At 47.7% G+C, this 21,777-nt stretch overlaps 1 protein-coding gene, 1 long non-coding RNA gene and 1 other non-coding gene across 9 annotated transcripts in view; 2 read left to right on the top strand and 1 right to left on the bottom strand.

The window, feature by feature from the left end:
• SEMA5A (semaphorin 5A) overlaps positions 1 to 16,521 on the bottom strand; it is a 466,271-nt gene extending 449,750 nt beyond the window's left edge. For 4 of the 7 annotated variants that reach the window (XR_009353706.1, XM_059173628.1, XM_059173626.1 and 1 more), the window contains exon 1: positions 16,056 to 16,520. The gene's annotated coding sequence lies outside the window, so the exon portion shown is untranslated. Of the gene's footprint in view, positions 1 to 16,055 lie in introns of all 7 variants that reach the window. The other 3 variants (XR_009353707.1, XM_059173632.1, XM_059173630.1) reach the window with 2 other exon arrangements.
• A 119-nt stretch (positions 16,522 to 16,640) lies between these two features.
• LOC131831574 (uncharacterized) lies at positions 16,641 to 19,886 on the top strand. The gene is made up of 2 exons (XR_009353708.1): positions 16,641 to 17,024; positions 19,522 to 19,886. It is a non-coding gene; the product is annotated as an uncharacterized LOC131831574 (long non-coding RNA).
• LOC131832917 (small nucleolar RNA SNORD123) lies at positions 19,354 to 19,423 on the top strand. Its single transcript, XR_009354260.1, has one exon. It is a non-coding gene; the product is annotated as a small nucleolar RNA SNORD123 (small nucleolar RNA).
• Positions 19,887 to 21,777: the final 1,891 nt, after the last annotated feature.

Here is a 21,777-nt window from a genome sequence, read left to right on the forward strand (position 1 = left end):
CTTGACCACTAAGGTATGGGATAACATTTCGCACAGCCATAGATCACGGAAACAAAGGCAACCATGGCATTTACAGATGCATGGGTCTGAACGGATTTTTTGTTGATAACTACAGTACAGGACTATAAATGTATTTTCTCTTCCTTACAACTTTCTTAGCAACATTTTCTTCCCCCTAGCTTACTTCCTTGTAAGAATATGGCGTATAATGCATACAACACACAAAATGCGTTAAACAAGCATCCATGTTATTGGCAAAGCTTCTGGTCAACAGTAGGCCATTACTGTTGAGTCAAGTTCGGAGACTCAGAAATGATATGCAGATTTCAGCTGTGGGATCACTACCCTGAAGCCTTGTTCAAAGGCTTATTATATTTACCTTTAAGAGGAGAGTAAGGGTACGCGGGCCCTAGAAATAAGAACTACATTATCTGTCTATACTCCCAGGTACTAAAACAATTTCACCTGGAAGCCAGGCACCTACAGATTTCAGGATGACCCAGATCAAGAGGTCTAGAGATCTAGGGCTCTGTGCTCAGGCAGTTCTCACCATATGATGATTGTACCTGCAAGTCTTCGTTCTTCCGGAAATCCCGAGAAAGAAGCAGAAGGGCGGCCTGAGTTTTGAGCCTGTCGGAGTCCAGTCTCCAGAAGGCTCTGGCCCATCCAAATCTTCTCTCAGTTCTAAAAGCGCAAAGCAGCTGTCAGCTAAGGAACCACCTAAGGACGGCAGCCAGGCCTTGGGTGAGAAGAGCGCCTGCCTCCAGGTGCCAGCCCTGCTCTGGCGGCTTCCACCCCACGTGACTCAGACGAAAGTGCCCACAGCCTTCTCGCGGGCAGCCGGGCCTGTCAGCACCTCTCTGAGAGGTCAGGATGCCCCTTGGCGGCCTGCGAGGCAGCCTGCCTCTGCCTGGCAGCTGAGAGCTCCCCCCTCCCCTCCCCTGCCTGTTCCTCCCACCAGCTTCAGGGTATAGGGCTGTGGCCTTCCTTTCATGCTAAGCTACTGAACCGAAATTACCACTAATAAACTTCAATTAAAACAAAATAAAACATGCAAGCTCTTTATGCCAGGAATATCTCAGACAGTGACCCGCAGGCCTCTGCCAGCATCATTAAGCCATCTATTGAACTGGAGCCAGACTTTTTTTTTTTTTTTTTTTTAATTATAAACTAGTAACGTGCTTTCAAACACTGCCCACCGCCTCCTATTTCAACCTTTATCAAATGCCACGGGTGTATTTGAAAGCAACTACGAAGTTAGCCTCCAATTATCATTCACTCGGTTTAAAGCTCTTCAGCAAGAAGGGGAAGTGAGGATGGAGAGAGAGTTCTTTCCAGCGGCTGGAGGTATTGCTAAGACCTCCTTCTGCTCCTTCGGTCCCCAGATTCTCGCTGCTCTTGGTCCCCCTTGGCTCATCTGGAACTGGGGGCTTCAGAGTAGTTTTCTGGAACTCAAGCACCATGAGACCCGGAGGGTGTCAAGTTCAAACAGACTCAGTAGAGTGTGGACTTGGCCAGCGGCCTTTGGAACCCTAGAGAGACAGTAGCTGCAGCTCCTCCCAAGGTGGGATACAGCCCAGCCCAGGGGGCGGCGCCGCTCAAGGGCTCTGGGGCTAGGAAGTGCGCATGCGCAGCAGGGAGCGGCTGGGGCGCGGATGTTCCGCAGGAGCCCCTGGGCTGCAGCCTTGTTCCAGCACCAACTCTCCCGTCCACATCCCGGGCCTCTTCCATTTCAGGAAAGGCTGATTTTCTCTGCCTGAATGCAAAGTGCATTAAACACCGGGAAAGGCAGTCCTGCGGTGCGGGTGAATCGTGAGACTTTGTCCCGTAAACCATCGGGAAACGCACCGCACCTTTGCCGCCCTGCGAGAGGCTGGCTGGTCAAACAGGAGTCTCGGCATCCAGGTGACCATGAACTTCTCAAAGATCATGAAAACAAGTCCATGAACACCTGGAGCCTTACTTAGCTCAAAGCTTCCGATTTTCTGCTAATAGAAAAGAACATCAGAAGACCCCAGCCCACCGCCCACCCCGCATCCGCTGCCTATGCTCCGACAGGGCAGCTGGGCGTCCTGGGCAGAGGGGACCTACGTGGGACCAGGCCGCCTGGGCATGCAGCTGCCAGGCCTCTAGGCTCCCGGAGTCCGGGGAAGTGAGGAAGCGGAGCCGGGCACGGGGACAAGAGCACTGCTCCAGCCGAGCCCGCGCCGGACTCTTGCACCTGCCATCTCGGCCGTCCTGGGGCGGGGTTCTAGACAATCCCGGGTGTCTGTTCAGTTCTTGAAAACGCGCACCAAGAGGGCAGAAATTCTTCCCTGTACACACCGTATTCCCAAGGCAGGGCCTGGGCTCTGACACTAAGGAAATTTCTGGTCAATGCTTTTTAGTTGACCAAATGCTACCTTTCATCCTTGGGCTCCTCTGCACTAGAGTAAAAATAAATAGCCCACATTGTAATTAGGGGCCCCTGCCCACACCCTTCTCTAAGAAGATAATAGGTCACCATCCCTCTATGAGGGTTTAGAAAATGCCCTGCCTGGAGGCAAACACTGGACAGCTTCACTATCTTCCAAATTCTAGAATTCTATGGAAGGGTTCCATCAAACAAGAGGCCCTCAACCTTCAACAGACAGGATGTAATTCAACCAAATGCACTACCTTCCTTCGAATCAAACCAATCTCCATCTCCCATGTCAATTGGAATTAAGGTCACAGGAAAGAGGGGCTCTTGATTTAAGCTTGGAGCCTGCTGAAGAATCTCTATCCCTCCCTCTACCTCTTCCCCACCCTTCCTCCCGCTGTCCCCCACCAACACCTACACTCTCCCTCTTAATTAAAAAAAAAAAAAAACAGAAAAGGTTTGTCAGAATAAAACTATTAAAAATTGGCCCATCCTCTTGTAAACTACAGATTACAAGCGAACAACAATAAAAACAACAAAAGCTTAAGGAAAAACAGTCATCAGCGATCAAGGACAACAGTACGTTGCATATATATTTAATAATGAAGTGTTTCTCTAGACATGGGAAATGGAAATATAATTCTTTCAAAACAAATTGGGCATTGGGCTCTCGCATGATTGGGGGCAACATGAGTTGGGAGATCTTTTCAGGAGGGTAACTGTCGCTTTCCTTTTTTCCATAGATGAAAGACTATTGCAATAAGCAAGCTTTTCCTGCCCTAAAGGTCGTCCTTTGACCTGCTTTTCATGTAAACGAAACAGAAAGGGGGGGGAGCATCTCAGCTGCTGACCTTTATGCCCCTTCCAATAAAATAAAAATACCCCCATTAAGTTTTGAACTGTCCTCATCACCAAGAATCTGTCATCTTTCCAACAGCCTGAACTGTGGCCAATTTTATTCAGCACCCACTTCGCCCAGCTTCTGACCCCTTTGTTCACAGTGAGGGGTTATCCTTTTGTTTTCTCCAAAGAAGGATGCATTGTTGGACCAAAGCAATCAATCCTCCTGCCAGATTCAGGTTGACAATGCAAAGATGTTGAGCAAGCTGGTTGTCTGAGCCCTTGACACTATGCTGTCCAAGATCCCATGACTAATTTTGGATCATTGGAAATCAGCCACCACAGGATACATTTGAACTTGCTAAAAATAGCCCAGCCACCCCCCCCAAACATTTCAACATACTGTGGCAGCAACAGAAAAGTGCTTCTAGTTTCAAAGCTGGTTGACTCCCCTGGAATGCAGTAAAGGAATAGAATTTCAAGATATGAGATTTTTGAGATCATCCATAAGATATTTTAAATAGATTTTTCATTTTAGAACTCACAGTTAAATAATTTTAAAAAGAAAGATAATTAATATAGAACTGAATGTCTTTGCTCTAAGTATAAGCAAACAATGTCGTATATTGTAGATCAATAGAAAATAATTGATACTATTTTCAGACTACTCCCTGGGCCTCCACTCCACTTAAATGTGGAGCATTTAATTAAGTAAATCCAATTAATCATCTGGAAGCCAATGTGAGAAAAGGAAACAGTTAACAACCTCCCAACTGCTCAGAAAGCAAAGCATTTCAAACATGTTACATTTCACACAATCCCTGCATACTCTAATTATGTCTTTATATGAATTCCTTTAGCTTTCTCCCAATCCTTAAAAGTCTAATGCCGAACTCTTTGATAGAAATACACCTACAAAATCTTTTCTTCCCACATGTAGGACGGACGCACGCACGACATGGACCTGGCTGGCACGGATGGCCCCCTTCTGTAAATATCCAACACAAGCTGTCACACATGGGTGACATCCATCTACCCATAAAATATAACATTATCTGGCAAAATGGCTAATAGGCAGAAACCAACAACAGCACCAAGAGCTAGGTTTAAAAAAGACACAGTAGCCCTTACCTAAAGAGGAACAAAGTAAACAGAAGCATTCCTACACACTTCGAAACCAGCAGCCTTCCCAAAGGTGCATTTGGTTTGTTTTCCTAAATTTACCCCTGCAGGCTTAACTGAACCAGGCGCTCAGTCAAAAGTGCAATTAAAGAAGAACCCCTGAAGACCGCTTGGCCCTGAGGGCCCCCCTATCTATCCCCAGAGAGAGCCATCCACTATCTGCACTCTGTCCAGCCCTCTTGATAACCATGTTGCCAAGCCTGTAATCATGGTCCTATTCTTCCCGCTTATCACTCTTTCCCACAACCCTAAGGCTGGAATTCTGAGCTCCATGGCCAGTTCTTTGGGGAAAGTATGCTTTTCATTGAAAAAAACTTAAAACCCCACTGAGAAGCACTTACTACTTAGTGGCCAAACCAACCCAGCAGCCAGGTCCATGCACGACCGTACAGTCACTACACTCTTGATCACACACCAGCAGGGGGCGAACTCGTAGCCATGACTTAGGGGCTCCATCAGTGCCCACTCAAGGGGCAGCCTGGCCAGCGTTCCAGCCTGTGGGGGCCGTTGTGGTCCCATGCAAACCGTACCTCTGTGCTCCAGGGCTATTCTGTGAATCACAAGTGCACTGACAACCAGAAGGGTCAGGGCTTTTGCAAATGATTGTCATCTTGGACACAGGAAGAGGACAGAAAAGGCCAGTGTAGACTTTATTAAATGGAAAAAAGACTAAATGAAACCAACATTCTCTGGGGCTGGGGGGGGGGGGGTCTCCATTATTCAGGGCGATAGTTTCCTTTCTCGGCTCCTCCTTCATGTTGACCCCCAAACCAACCCACCGATGGAGCTGGGTGCTCCGAAACAGGAAGGTGACACTATGTAGCATCATGAAAGCCAGCTGGCACCATCCTGAGCTTCCCTAATCTACCATCCCAGGCTTAAGAAGTCTTAAGTCCCTTAAGAGAGAAAAGAGAAAAGTAATTGACCACCCAAATAAATAAATAAAGAAATAAAACACCTGGGATTTTCTGAAAGATTATCAAGAAACTCAAGGTCACAAAGATCAAATGAAAAATGTTTATCTGAACTTCTCTATCCCAAACTCACCCCAAAGCCTGCACTACTCCTCTCTAGCAACCAAAAGAAATACATAAAATACAATTCTAAATTGTGTTTGAGTCTGCAGGGTGTGATATTTTTTTTTTGTTATAATTTGCACTACCGGAAAAAAAAAAAAAAAAGTCCTTTTAAATATTATGTAAATACTGGGAAATAGACCACTTCTTCCCAATTAAAAATCCATGGCACATGACTCGGTGTAGCCCCTTCCCCATTCCTGTCAATTCCCTCCACTCCTTAGCCATGGTCCAAGTTCCAAGTATTGATTTCCTTGTGCCTACCTCAATAAACAATTAATTCATCAGTGGATACTCTTAAAAATTATCTTCAAGGTATTTTAACTGACAGGGTATCTGACTACTATGAAGACTGGGCTTCCCCTCTACAGTCCTGTGGTTTGTATCCTTAGTGACTGAAGTCCAAGCATTTACATTGACTCCATGCATTTCTGGAGAAGTGAACTTAGTGCACAGACTCTCAAGTCAGGAATGAGCCAGGTGGGGGACTTGAGGAAGGCCCTTTGGCTGCTATCACCTCTGGGGCACGTCCCATCAGATTCCCACTGTGAATCCTTCACAGGCTTTCCTAGGCACCAAGATAAACCTCAAGGAGATGGAAAGCCAGCAGGTGGGCCTGGAGAAATTGTTCCAAGTTAAATAACATTTGCGGGCGTAAGCTTTCAAGTGAATGGATCTTTGCAATTCCTACTTATCAGCTTGCAGTTTTCTGAATGATTTCTTTTCACAAGCTGGTGATAGGACCTCGGGATTCCATCCCTGCTGGCAGACGGAGAGTAAATTTGGCTTCAGGCCTAACTTTGGAGTCTGCTTGGAAGGCGCAGACAGCCAAGAATCACTGCCTGGGCCTGCACAGCTCTCTGCACAGGCTCCCCTCCCCCACCACCGGTCTCCACCGCCAGCCCCGCCTCCTGACCGCTGCACAATTTACATCCAAGGGGAGTATTTTTTACTTATAGCAAGTTGGAGGAAAACACGAATTTAAGACGTGCATTGTAAAAAAAAAAGGGGGGGGTGGGTAGAGTAGAAAGTACTTTAACTCGAAGTACCTGGGTTTGGGTTACCTGCTGAGCACCACCTTGGTGGTCTGACCAGTGGCCAAGGGAGTGGGAGGGATTCAAAGCCCCAAGGCTTCCGGTCCCTTCTATCCTGACTGTGACCCCAGGAAAGAGAGGTTCCTGCTGTCTTGGAGCAAATGCTTCTCCCTCTCTACAGTTATCTGATAAGCAGAAGCAAGTTTTCCCCAGCTCGAGAGCACCATGAGAAGTGCAGCAAATGATGGGACGTAACTTAACAACCTTCCTGGGACACTCATAACTGACCTCGATGAGATCCGATCTCTGCAAGCCAATACGGAACCCTGCAGGAACCAGATTCTGGGGGAAGAGAACACGTCTGTCGTGGTCAGCGGACATCGACAGTAACTCTGAAACCCCTCAGCCAAGAGTCAGGTAGTGGAGATGCCTGACAGCACCAGACCCAGGGCAAAACCCGGTAAAGCGCTTTCATGTTCATGTGGGGGAGGGCACAGAAAAGGAAGGGAAGGGAAAGAGAGTGAGCTGGGTCCTCTTAGAAACCATAGGGTCGATCAGAGGGCGTTATGAGCTCAGCTCCGCTCCAAACTTTCTGGGGAAGGAGAAACATAATAATTAAAAGCCTGCTGGATTAGCAGAGAAATTGGAAAAGCCATAGAAGGACATTTGAGGAGCAGCTCTGTTGGAACCGGGAGGAAACCAGAGTTCAACACTCTCCTTCCCACACTGAGCATCTGGGCACCGAACCCCCGCTCTGAAAACATGGCCTTTCTTTTATACATACAGCCCAGAAATCTCAAACTTAAATAATGGAACTGCCTATCTTTGCCTCCTAGATCAGACTTTAAAGGCATTCTCCTTCGCTGACAGGTTAGCAAAGATCCCCCAGTTTGAAATCTCAGAGCACTGACAGGATGTAAGGTAAGGAGGAGTCAGCAGATAGAAGGGACTGCAGAGCCCCAGGCTGTAGAGTGAACATTCCAGGTTTTTCCCTGTGCTCCCAGCTGCCTGAGTAAAGTTAGGATCCTATAGATTTTAGTGTCCAAAATCAATATTTGATGTTACCATTTGGATGCTTTCCAGAAAAAGAAATGGTTTAGGAAAAAAAGTAAAAAAGCATCCAAAGCAAAGGTCTAATACACTTTCCCCATTGAGGGCAATGTCTTCACGCCATTCTCTGTATAACACTCCGTGTTACTCTCATGATTTCCCCTCCCCCACCTACCAGATCCAACACAAATCAACAGTTATTCTAAGGGAGGTCTTAAAACAGGAGAACAGCACATCGTTTCTTATCCCTCATGTTTCAAAACTAAATATCCTAGCAACATGGAAATTGCTCTAATCATGTACACAGTCAATCTGTTGAAGAGAATGCTTAACTAGTTGTCCTTGAAATCCGGGGAATATTAGCTCATTGAAAATGACAGAAAACAACTGCTAAAAAGTACCCATCTAACAGTACATTAATGACCAATGAAAACCATCAAAAGTGACATCAAAAATAAAAATGTCTAAAAATAAAAATAAAAATGTCACCCACCCCTTTGCCCTCCAACCAGCATTAGGAAATACTAAAGCAATTGCAAAAATTATCCCTTGTCACTCACCAAGGGTGAGTCATAAATTAGGACTGGTAATAGAAAAACATAGTCATTTTATAAATATTACTCTTAATTTGTGTCTAAGATAGGCTGCCAGTTTGGGAGGAGGCAGATTCAGAATACCCCAATCAGAAATTACATCGGTACGAGGTCAAGAAAGCTCTTGCACTAGGATCCGAACCTTTCAACAATTTCAGCTTCAGCACGCAACTACAAGAATTGAAGAAATGAGACGTTGTTGGAAAATGCTTGCCCAAAAACATCACAGGGCTGGATAAAAATACTTTATTACTACACAGACAGAGGCATACGAGCCCTGGAGGCTGGTGAGTCCCAGCCAGCTCCCAAAAGCCATACGGGGTCTATCTGGACCTCGGACAGTCGATGCCAAACTAAACACTCCCGCGTAAAGTCACCATGTGGACACCAACTGGTGTGGGGAGGGCAGGGTGCCCGAGAGAGAGCTGAGGACGCCCCACAGCAGGAGGCAGAGAGGATGTCGATGCACTCGGCAGATGGAAATCGGAATGAACAAAAAGGGAGAGCTCAAGACACACTTCCACCCAGAGACAACACTCAAAGAGCAAGGAAATTACAGACAATTCACATGGATCTCTACGCATCACCTAATTTCAGGTCCTGCTTTAACTGCTGGACTCATCAGAGCTGCACAGAAAGAGCTAAAAGTGATTCTATGACTCTTCTGCCAAAAGAGGAGAAAAACAACAACCACCACCACCACCCTCTCCTTTAAGTACTCAGGCCCTCCCTGTGCATTTAAAAACCTGTGTTCTGCCACTGGGTCTGGCTGTTGGACGTCACCCGCCTCACCCGCGGAAGTAAATGCCCTATGAAGAAAATGTACAAGGACACAGAAGCAGGCATCGTGAGATTTTCCCCGGTCACAGGAAAGCAGCGCTGTTTGACTAGCACAGCAATACACTGAGAGTTCAGACCCTGCAGCTCTGATGAGACCAGGAGATTCTGTGTTTTGAAAGATCCCCCCACCCCCACCCCGCCGACCGCCCAGAGCCTGCAACCTAACAAAACTGGCAGAAGGGAGTCTCGCAGGTGCACCAAACAGTGACCAGCTAGGCTGGCTGGTTAGTTTAATCGAGTGATTTCATTCTGCTCCGTGGCCTTATTTGCAAAACAACCTCACTTTGCTCAGTTTCATAAAAGATCACAGTTCCGAGTTCAGCCCCCAGGAAGGGAACCTGAGCACCCTACGGCCCCAGCACTCGCTTTTGTGAATATCACCGAAACCCGGAATATAATTTCCACTTCGCAGCGGGATCTGTTTGGGCTGCTGGCCATGCACGGCGCTCTCAGCGCAGAGATTATGTCCCAGATTCCTTTTATTTTTAAAACAACTTTACTGAGGTATAAGTTATATACCATAAAATTTACTCCTTGTAAGCATACAATCCAGTGATTTTTAGTAAAGGTACAGAATTGCAGGAGTCTCTCCACAATCCTGTTTGAGAACATTCCCATCATCCCAGAGAGACCTGCCCGTCCACTGTCAGTCCCTCCCAAATCCCCAGCCCCAGGCAACCACTAACCTGCATTCTGTCTTTACAGGCTTGCATTTTCTAGACTTTCCATTTGATAGGTAGTCTTCTGTGACTGGCTTCTTTCACTAAGCATACGTTCTGCAGCACAGATCAAGAATTCATTCATTTTCTTGCTGAATACTCGTCCGTTGTGGGACTGTATCGCATTCTGTTCATCCACTCATCTGTTTCAGCTTATTAAATCCATAAATTCCACTAAGTAACCAGGCTGATTGGCCTAAACTCAGAAATAAAATAAGAAAGGCTACCACAGTCTCTAAAATACTCTAGAATTTCTAAAATCTCGGTAAATGGGAGAAGCTCTGTCATGAAGATACAGCACGCTCCCTGGAATTTTTTTGTATGTGGTGCTATTTTCAGTGAGTAAACAACATCCTTGAATTTCCATGTTTTACATTTTAATATATGTCTTAAAGCACATAAAGTGTTTGGGGCGCCTGGGTGGCTCCATCGGTCAAGCATCTGACTCTTGGTTTAGGCTTCTGTCATGGATCTCGGAATTCTAAGATCAAGCCCCTGGTGGCGCTCCAATCTTGACACAGACTCGGCTTCTCTTCCTCTCCCTCCACCACTGCTTATGCACATGCTCTCTTTCTCTCTAATAAATAAATAAATCTTAAGGGAAAAAAAAAATACATCAAGTGTTTTTATGCTAATTTCCAAGTCAAGCTGCCCAGCCCGGAGTGCACATCTGCCCCCGCCTGGGTCTGCCCAGTGCCCAAGGAAGCTCCCAAGCCCAGAGACCCATCCTGCACTTAGGCAGCTACAATGGGACAAGCCCTGACCCCACACACAGTAGGCAGCTAGTCCTGCTGGCTTAGTTTTATCACTCTGTGCAGATTCAAGAACTTGTCCCCTTGACCTGTCCTCTGGGCCCTAACTCAGTTCTGGAGGTGTGTTTCGTGTCATCATTGCTGAGGCTCTAACACCTTAACACTCTGGCAGAGAACGCCCACCACACTTCCTGTCTCCTCCTCCTCTTTTTCTTCTGGAGTATCTGTTTCTGTAAAGACCCAAAGACCCGACGCAGACGTGGGATTCAGACGCAGACCCAGCACCGAGGCTCAGCCATCTCCAAGTCCATCTGTACGTTGCACCTGCAGACTTGGTGCAGGGACCTCAACAGAACATCTACCAACATCCTGACTAGGCGAGCAGCTCTATAAAACCACGGACTTCTGGTCATCATTCCAAACCGAGTTGCCCTCCAAATTTCTTAAAGTCAAGTCCATAGCTATGGCCCCCAGGAACTTCCATGACAGACGTCTTAGAAACAAGCTCTTATTTAGTTCTTACTGCAGGTCAGTGGATATTAACAAAGGCTTAACTCCAGTGTCTGCTGAATAAAGGGAGTTTAATATCCAGAGTAATCGTTGTTGCTTTAGACCACCAGTTACAATGTTGTCAGCTTTAAATTCAAGAGAGTTGTACAGCAGATGGAAATCTCGGTCCTGGAACAGAAATCCTAGACCCCAGTGGTGATGCTAAAATCGACTGGGTTGTAGGATGGCCAACCATCACTGTGCCTGGCCTCCGAAGCCTTCCCTTGGCAGCACGCTAGGCGAACCAGGCAGCCGCATCCTTGGCAGCTGCGAACGGCTTTTGGGTGCCCTCTCCCAGACGAGCCACATCTCCAGTTTTGCGACAGAAAGGGCCATTCTTTGTGTGGAATTTTTTCTGGAGTCGGTTGGAACGCATTTCTTCCGGGAAGTTTAAGCCAAGCGCTGGCCGTGTGATGATTTTGCAAACGACTCAACAGAAACCGCTTAGCAGAATTCTTACTACTTTTTTTGACTCTGCTTTTCTTTGCATAGGCCCATCATAAATCGTTGTCAAATGTTGGGTAAATCTAAACTGATGAAAGAGGCTCTATTTCCTGTGAACAATTTGTCCTTGCTCAGTTCTGATTGTCACTTGCCTAGAACTTATTTAATTTCACATTTCAGCAAATACAGCATTATTTCTCCAGTAGAGCTGGCTTCTGATACCATCACTCTCCTGGCTATTTATCATACGTATCTGTAATTGAATTACCTATTGCAGTAATACGATCTACTCACAAATGTACATAAAAATGCAACATAAAATAAAACTGTTCCAACATATACTTCCTCATCATCTTACATGAGCCGCAGGATGGCCAATCCCAGAGATACAGCGACAAATAAGGAATGAAAGAAGGGAAGATAAGGGATTAGTGGGTTCATGGCCTTCCAGAAATAAAAGATATTCAGGCCCAGAACAACGTATTCTCTTCAGAATACAGTGTTTTTCAATATTCATCAGGAAACCAATTCAAACACATGTAGGGAAAAAAAGAGCAAAGAATGGAAGAATTTTGTTTTCTTCCAGAACAACAGTACCTTCCAGTATATTTCAAAACTCAGGGAAAGGAACTAAAGTATGACCATCTTTGCTCTTGTCAGAAAACCATTCATCTTGGACAAGAAAAAAAAAAAAGGAGGAGGGGGAAGAGAAGGAAAAGAAAGAGAAAAAGAAGAAGGAAAAGAAAAAGGAAAAAGGAAAAAAAAACAGCAATTCCTTTGAAAACATTTCTGTTTCTTGAGCCCACTGTTGGGCTAATCGTAGTATAAATGTCATAACCCAGGTGAAATGTAACTTGCCTTTGAAGTTGCCGGGCTTCCAAATACTCTGAAATTCAGAGGTAGATCTTAGTTCTGCAACCTTTAGATGGCATAGTTTGTATTGTTACTAGCACGCTATAATAATTTGCTTACACACTATCTTCTCTTGGATCAAGTTTTCATTTTGGTAGGCTCATTGAGAGTGAAAAGTTTATCTATGCATATTCCAGTCCACTCTAACTTTTTTCTTCCTGTCTTGCTGTTAGAAATTGATTTTATATATCCAGCTAACAAATTCATCAAAGAAATAAGCGATGCATTTATCAAGCATACCAAAAGCTGCCTCTTCAGATTGCTTCTGAATGAGCTACTCGCATCACGTGTTGAATTTATCATTATGATGCTACCCATTTGTGCAGGGATCAGAGACAGCAGATTGCCCCCTATCTACAGCAGATCACTTCTACAAGGCAGCAAGCAGAGGGATAAAAACCGCTAATTCTCAACAAAACTTCTGCATCTCGATTTTAAAGGGTTGCCGGAAACATATGTGAAAATGTGTTGTCAACAACCATACACAAAGACAGTACAAACAACTCCAAGCACTTACATATATTCATCTTAGTACTTAAGAAAATAGTTTGCTTTCTCTGTGCAAATCTGCAAACAGATGCAGGTGGACAGAAATGTACAAGGTTGCACGCCACACACTTTGCACTTGGGTGTAACTCAATTTGTTAGACACTGTAATTAACATTTTAAAAATTATTTAACACTAAACATAAAAATTTGTCACCTTGGTGTTATAATTATACTGTAAGCAATTTGTCTGAGTAACTATAGCAACAATTTCAGGAGCATTTTTAAATACAACTTTGGTATAATTTTAGAATCAAGAATTATGGAGGATTTTCTCAAACACTGTACCTATACCGCTAAAGAAATGGAGGCCTTGACTCAGACATATTATATACTAATTAATTGTTCTATCTTACAAACTACGTGATTTGCAAGGCAATCCTTCTCGCTGGGATCAGTTTCTTAACTTAGCTATTTCTAGAGTTCACGATTACTTGTTTATAAAATGGAATGCCTTTATACCTTTGGCCATTTAGCAAAGTTCTCTTTACCCCTCCCCCACTCTGCTGTCTTTTTATCAGAAGCAAAGCCTCCATTTCAGTGATTTTGTAACCAACAAGAAAGACATTTGGAATCACTCAAAATAATGATCAAGTTAATAAAGACTGGGTAGTGGTTCAGTTAAGCAGCTCTCTCTAACATCAGCAGCATTCAACACAGTCCCAGGGAGCTGGCGTGCAACAAAGAAAAGTTTTGTGGTTTTAACATTTGTCCCTGAATTAAGAGTGTTAAGTGCCTCTCAAGCAAAACTTCTCACTGCAAAGCCATGCATCAGTCTTCAGAACGTTTGTGCACCGTCTAAAGCTGAAGCAAAAGCTTACATCAATATGCATATATTTCTTATGGCCCCAGAGCCAACAACTTTTAACAGCCACTGTACTGTTTCTGTTTCATTCCGTCCAGACATTGTGAAGAAATAATTGTAAAAGGAAGCGGCAGAGAAGAATGCAGGTTTATTTTTACCAGATTCTGCACATCTCAAAAACTTTTGGACAGAGACAAGCTTTACCACCCAGGAGACCAAAGTCTTTGCTCTCAGCAGGGCTCCTGCAGCTGTTCACCATTAAAACAACCAAATAAGTTAGTGCAATTCGCAAAAGGCATAAAACGATTAGCATCATCCATCTTCTCCCTATTAAGGCAAGTATGCATAAGCTAAAAGCATGTAAAAACAGGTACCAGTTCCTCATCCCTCAGGTGCAAGAGTGTGCAAATGACTAGGTGACCTTGCAACACAATAGATGAGCGCGATTTTGTGGCAAAGTTTTTACAAGAAAGAAACTCAAGGGAAAAGAAAATCTGTATTTCAACTGGCCCAAACCATTACATCTTGGGCTGCTTTTTTTTTCCCCCCAAACAAAACTAGAAAATGGTTGAAATAAGGAAAAAAAAATCCATCTTTCATTTGGTATAAATACAGGCATAGACAAGAAGAGTTGTTTAAGTGATAACACAATTTAAGGTGCTATCTTCTTGAACTAAAATTGTGAACTGGTCACTCCAAGTAGTGCACGGTAAACATCACCCATTCTTCATTAATAAAACTGGCACGATCAGCAATTAACTTAGCAATCCTAATTAGGTGTTAAAAAATCTTACCTAAGTAAAGACTGTTCTTGTCTTTCTGTGTCTACTGAGGAAAGACTAACAGTAAAATTAATAACATATCTGCTGTTTCCAAACTTGGCCATTACGACGGAGCTTGTCTGCATCAGCTGAGACCTATGATTGTACTTCTCAAAAACAAGGTGCAAAAACCATTTGTTACTCCTCGCATTTTAACTAAGGAGCTCCTAAGGAACAAAATCTTGTCAGCATTAATCCTAACTCACATTATTATTATTATTATTATTGCTGTTGTTATATTATTTTCTAGTAAATACTCACAAGGAGGAAGACAGAGGCACAGACAGGAAGAGTTTGCAGGGACACGTTTGTCTCTGTTAGGAACCTTTATCCAGATGACCTGTGTTTGGCCACCATCTTTCCAGTCCCTTCTCTTAGCAAGGCTGAAAGCTCCCCGTGGCTAACGGATCAGCTCCCCTCCCCTTCACCCGCTGTGAAATCATTGCAAGACCTGCCCGGTCCCGCTGTTTGCTGACTGGGACCCCCACCCACTCACCCAGGACGGAGTAACTGCTCTCAGCATCCTCTCTCCTGCTTCTAGCGCTCGCTCTCAGCGCCCCCTGCCGGCAATCCCCGGGCCGCCGCAGGCGCAGGAAAGTTAAATCCCAACTCTGAGCCGCTGCACCCAGGTACAAAGCAAGAAAAGGGCGAGGAGGTGAACGCGCTTCCCGCCAAAGCCCTAGGAATCCGGACCCGATTGCGAAGGCCCGGGCACTGGGCGCCGCGGGAAGCGAGTCCACTGCACTTCTCGGCGACAGTTCCCCGCACATCGCAGCAAGACCGGTTTCCCTCCGGGGCCCAAATGTACCTCCGGCCCCGAAACCCTGATCCAGGGGATGCGAAGCCGTGCAGCCGCGTTAGACGCCCGCAGAAAGCGACTCGCCGGGTTGCAACCCATCAGGCGTCGCTGAGCCCCAGCATCCCCAGCCTCATCCTCCCTCATTCACCAAAGCGTTTGGCGGAGTTGAGCCCAAGTCCCACTGCCTCCCGGTTTCTCACGCGCCCCGCCAAACCCTTGTAACTCGAACAGGAGAACCTGCCCAGCCGGCGGGGCTGCGACGCCCAAGCCCTCCGGACCCCGTGCATCGCTCCCGAGTGCGCTCCTGGACGCGCGCCGGGTGCGCACACAAAGCCCCACTGCGCACCTTCCCGAGGTGTTGGGTGGGGGTCCCGCCTCGCCTCGTCCACTACCAGGTCGCCCACCGCGTCGCTTCCGCTCCTTACCTCGGCACGCTGCGACCCCGGCAAAGACAGGGTCACAAACTTCCAGCCCGTGCACTAGCTCAACTGTGGGTACCCCGCACGGACGGTAGTCCTAATCCTGTACACGCAGCCACTGGCTGTCCCCCGCCCAGCGCCTGCGGACTGACCCTACCTGAGACTGACACGACCCGCCCGCCGACCACTGCCGCCCCCCGGGTCTCGGCCAGCAACGCGGCACGGTCGGGGCTGAGGACGCGGCCACGCGGGGACCGGGCGGGGGTCTCTCACCAGGTGCGAGGCGCGCTCCTCATGCGCCTGGGGCCCTGGAGCAGCTCGGAGGGTCCTCTTCAGTGCACCCGAGAGGGAAGTCGGGGCAGCGGCCGCCGCCGCCCCCTGCCACTTCCCCAGAGCCACCCGCCACTCGTCGCGCTCTCCGGGCTGTGGACGTCGGTGTGAGCGCCAGCCGCACGGTTCCCGGGAGCGCAGCTGGGCCGGGGGTGAGCAGGTTCGCGCCCAGCGGGGGCGACGGACGAGGAAAGCCAAAGTTGGGTGCCCCAGCCAGCTCCAAAAGGGAGCCACGGGTAGGAGAGGGGAGCCCCCGGGAAGGGCCAGGCCGCCCTCGGCCGAGGGCAGGCGGAGGGTGAGAGCCGCCACCCGGCACGGGCCGCGGCCGGCAGGGGGCTGCGGAGCCCACCCGCGGTGCGAGGACAGCGCGCGGGAGCCGGCGCAGCGAGAGCAGCCGCCGCCGGCGCCGCCTTCCCGGCGAGTAGAGCTGCGCGGGGAACGCGGGCGGGGAGCGCCGGGAGGGAGCGCCGAGCCGCTTCGCCCCGCCCCTGCCCCGCCCCTGCCCCGCCTCCTCCGCCGCGCCTCCTATTCCCCTCCCAGCCCGGGTGAAACCCGAGCGCCCCACCCGGCGCCTGACCTCCCTGGGCCCCGCCCCCGACACTGCCCTTCCCGGGACGCGCCCCCCCTCTTTCGCCCCGGCGGCCCCTGTTCCCCGGGACCCCCACTCCTTCTTTAGTGCGAGTGCGCCCGAGCGTTGACTTTCGGGGATTCCCTGTACCCGACCTCGCACAGACCTTTGTGGCTCCCCCGCCCCCCAATCCGGCCGCTCAGACGTGGCTGCTGGCGGGGGGGGGGGGGGGGGCGGGGGGAGAGGCGGCGGCGGGTGGGGGGAGGGCGCGGTATAAAGGGCCGGAGGCTGCGCGGGCTGAGACCCGAGACGTGGCGCGCCCACCCTGCCGGCCTCATCTCCAGGTACGTGCGCGTCCCCAGGCGGAACCCGGCCTTGTGGTGGGGGTGGGCAGGGGCCGCCGGGGCCTCCCGGACTCCGCGTTTGTGATTTTGTTCGTTTTGTGTGACATCCACAGGAGTGTTCTGAGCTGGAAACTTTAAAAGACCGGGAGAGTTGCTTCGGGTTCTTGGAGAAGCTATTTTAGGGTGCACCTCCCGGCTAGTTCGGCCAGATTTCAGTGGAAAGAAGTTAGAGAAATGAACAAATCCGACCAAGCCAGGGAGGCAAGTCAGGGGTCCCCACGTAGTCACGCAGAGCGCTGAGAAAGGAACCCTTGGACCGACAAAGTCAACTTGTCCAATTCTGGACTAAATGTTACTTGTTGCACTTTCGCCGGATCTGACCGCCTTATGGAGCAAGTATTAAAGTGAAAAGTCATGATTGGAAAGCATAGTACCTTTCAAGACGCCTAGAATTTCATACTTTGTTGCAAAGCTTCCCTTTGGAACCCTGAAGGGCTGCGCATGACCCTTTCCCTCTGGATGGGGGTGGGGAACGCTATCCCGGGCCTTTTTTTTTTTTTTCTTTTCATCTCGGCCTCAGAGGGTGGCTTTCAAGTTTCCCTTGAATAAGGAAACGCATGAACACCCCCGCCGCCGTCCCCTCTTGCCGCAGTGACATAGGATACCCCTATGGCCCTCACTGACAAACCCGCTCCAGTGTCTGGTTCTTGGGATTTGTCACGCGGGGAAGGGCCCAGTGTGCCTAAACTGTGCCATGGAGCCCATCTATAAAACAAAAAGCGCTTTCCTGCCTGGAAGGTGGCATGGCTCACACAGCTCCAAGAGGAGGACAATAGAAATACAAAGTGATGCTGATTTGTCTTTACAGTCCTTATAGAATATTTCCAAATGAAGTAGTCTTATAATAAGAACTAAATAAAAGCAGTCCTGAAGGTTTGCATGGAAGGAAGCTCAGCCCCAAGCCTCCAGTTTCTCCCTCCCACCAGTGGCAGAGCTGCTGTGGGTACTCTAGCCCTCACTCGGATTTCCTGTAAGACATCCAGAGGAAATGTCAGTGTCCCAGGGCTTCTTTGTAGAAGCATTCTCCCCTGGGTTGTTCCAGGGGCCCTCAGCCTGGTGCAGGACAGCTGCCAGGATCCTAGAGCCTTAATGAAAAGCTTAACTTCTTTTCTTGCTTCTGTGCCCAGCGCGCAGGACACTAGCTCCTTCCTGACTTTCCCATTGATTCTTCTGCCTACGTGACAGCTGCCAGGATCCTAGAGCCTTAATGAAAAGCTTAACTTCTTTTCTTGCTTCTGTGCCCAGCGCGCAGGACACTAGCTCCTTCCTGACTTTCCCATTGATTCTTCTGCCTACGTGGCACAGCAGCCTAGGATCCCTCCTTGGGAGGAGGAGGCTGGCCAAGGTCTAGCCTGACTGCTCTGTTCTGGGGAACTGGGGGGAGGGGAGGAGTGGGGAGGGCACAACACTGCCTTACACTTGATCTTGCAGCCCTTGAGTGAGTGGACCTGTGGAGCCTACAGCCACCAGGAAAAAGAGGCAGAAATTAGGACCCGAATTTGTTTAGCTAATTCTTGTCATTGCCCCTCAACATTATAGTTAAAAGGCATGTACACTTAAAAAAAAAAAAAAAAAAAACTTGGCATGTTGAGACTTAAGCAGTGGGAAGAAAGTAGACTTCTACACCATAACCCAGGAAGGATCATAGCATAATGTTTAATATGTAACTTTATGTTGGGGGGAGTCAGTTTTATAGGCAACTTACAAGCTATAAGGAAGCATTGTTAAAATATGTGTATTTCCTGATAATGAATTACAAATTAATAACAAGAATGAGAAGGGGGGAGGGAACCAAATAACAGAGTGCCTCCTTAGTTTAGAATGAAATGGACCCAAACTGAGGCTGTGATTTCACCTTGTGATCTGGGGAAACTGCCTTTATTTTTCTGAGCTGATCTTTTCATCTGGAACTGGACCAGCCTGCTGGCAAGTGTGTCTTCACTTAGCATGAAGGAGATAGGAGGTTAAGGTGAGACCCTTGCCGGGGCCCAGCACAGAAGGCTCTTTCCAAATAAAAGTGTTTCAAAGAATCCACAGATATTCTTTTTCCCAAAGGAAAAAAAAAAAAATTTCCCTCTAAAGTCATCCCTCGCAGGACTTCCTCCTGCATGGGGCTGCTTCTCATCACATTGTGAAACTAGAGGTGATAATTTCCAAACAAAACTGTTGAGTTCTCTTCTTTTCAAGATAAAATTATAGCTCTCCCTGAACGGTGTCTGATGAGCCAGGCACATAATGTAAACAAGACGAGAAACCTAGCCAAACACTCGGTGAAAATGATGAACCCTGGGGCGCTGATTCATGTGACTTGAAAAACGCCATCCATTTCCTGATTCACCTTAATTTCTACGTGGGGATAGGAGGGATCTCTTATGTCTCCGAGATAAGTGACCAGTTTGTCTCATCTTTCCCTTCCGCCCTTCCAACTGAATTCCAGCCACATCGCTCGTGACACGGCCGGTGCAGCGGAGCAAAGCCAGGAGGGGGCTGGACAGACCACCACAACCACCACCCAGAAGAGGTGCTGACGATGCTGTGGGTCAGGAGTGCCTCAGGGAACCCCGGGTGTTCGTGATCTTTAATGACTGGATGAGATTGTATTAACATCATGAAAAACCTCAGTCCGGGAAATCATGGCCTCTGGGCGTTTACGGGATACAAGAAATCCTTCACAGGATTTTCCTATAGATCAGGGGGGCGGGTACACCACAGTCGTCAACCACTGGTGTTCTTTTTCTCAGGTTTTCCTTCGTTTGGATCCATGGCCTTTAAGAATTAATAAAACTGCTAGATCAAAAACCCCATCCGTTTTTGTCTCTAGAGGGCCAAACAGGGGTAAAATGATGAGCCATTTTATGACATCTGCCTGGGCTGCTTTTTGCTCTTGTATTTGAAGTATGGACAGATCTGTGAAGAGGGCTACAGACGATGCAAACTTAAGTTTGACCGATGAAGAATCACTAAGTGAGGACAGTTCAGGGAGCCTTCGGCCCAGACTCAAGTCCCTTGAGCTTTACCAGAAGCTCTTTGGGGTCCTTTTGCCCAAGAAAGGCTCACCGCCCCTTTAGCGTAGCTCCCCCCACTGCAACACCCCCCACCCCAAGCAGGCCAGTGTTATTCAAAAACAGCAGCCTGGAAACCAAGACAGAAGAGATAGAAAACACTACCAGCACACCTGACCTTGAACACAGATGGGCGTGGCTCAAAGTGCAGGTGCCTTCAAGGCAAGGACTGTGCGCCTGCACTCTAGCTCTCTGCCAGGCCATGCCCTGGACTGTGCGCCTGCACTCTAGCTCTCTGCCAGGCCATGCCCTGGACTGTGCGCCTGCACTCTAGCTCTCTGCCAGGCCATGCCCTGGACTGTGCGCCTGCACTCTAGCTCTCTGCCAGGCCATGCCCTAGACGCTCCTCCTCTCCCCTTCTAGGAGTCTGACTTTCCACCCAGGTCCATCCAGAGTCTGCTTCCAGCTCCCCGTGTCTGGTCAAACAGACATGCTTTGCCAATGGCCCTTGTACCCCAGAAGCTGACACTGAGCCACAGAACCCACACACAAAGACAGGGTAGCTCTGCTCACCCCTGAACTCTTAAATGAAATCCACAAGTGGAAAACACTTCATAGGGGTGCCTGGGTGGCTCAGCCGGTTAAGCATCTACCTTGGGCTCAGGCCATGATCTCAGGGTCCTGGGATGGATTCTCCACCATCGCCGCATTGGACTCCCTTCTTGGGGGGCTGGTCCGCTTCTCCCGTTGCCCCTCTCCCTCCCCCTGTTGCTTCTCTGTCTCTCTGGCTCATTGTCTCTCTCTCTCTCTCAAATAAATAAAATCTTTTTTAAAATTTTCTTAAAAGAAAAAAAAAAACATCTCATACCCCAGGAGCCCTGGCCAAGCTGAAGGCTACAACAGCCAGGGCATGCCTTCAGCAAGAAGGGCTCACTCACCTGTTTTTGACTTAGAAAGGTTCAGTAATTCATCTCACTTCCAGTAAGGGCCTATTAACAAAAGACATTGCGTTTTACTTTAGCTATGTATCCAGAAGACCTACGTAGTCTGAAATTTGGAAATATTTTGCCTTTTCTTTGTGGTTAAATTTCTAGCAACCCCATTTCTGGGGGAAAAAAGTATATAAAAAGATCTCAAGTCATCTTTTTATAACTATAGTATGGAGAGAGGTAAAATGCTAGGTTGAAAAGACTTTCGGAATACCTAGAGGAAATGTAGATGGTTTGTGGCATGGAAAGAAACATCCATACAGTTTCCTAAGTGTCATTTTCTGACACTGGGCCTCGTATATATTTTGAATGTCTATAAGCGAAGCTGTACTTTTGTCAATGTCCTCTGTACTCCTCTGTCTTTGGAAATAGAGCTTTTGGGGAAAATAAGTACCTTTGGAAATATAGTTTCAAAAATAGTGTTAGTCCAACATAGATTTAGAAATAAAATACAAATTCATCTTCCTTTGTTTATTCCACCATTTACTAGGGAGATTAACTCATAATGACCTTGAGTTCAATGAAAAGAGTATGTACTAAAGTGAAATTAAACCAATAGGCAAAGTGTCTCCTGAAGCAAATCAGAGGGAAGATGGGCTACCAAGGGTCCTGTCACATCTCATTTCAGACTCTTCTTTCATTCCTAATTCAGAATGTCAATTTCTCTCACCCCCAAATCTCAGCTCCTGACATGGGTTTTCC

Source organism: Mustela lutreola, chromosome 5 (genome assembly GCF_030435805.1).
Source record: "Mustela lutreola isolate mMusLut2 chromosome 5, mMusLut2.pri, whole genome shotgun sequence".
Lineage (NCBI taxonomy): Eukaryota > Metazoa > Chordata > Mammalia > Carnivora > Mustelidae > Mustela > Mustela lutreola.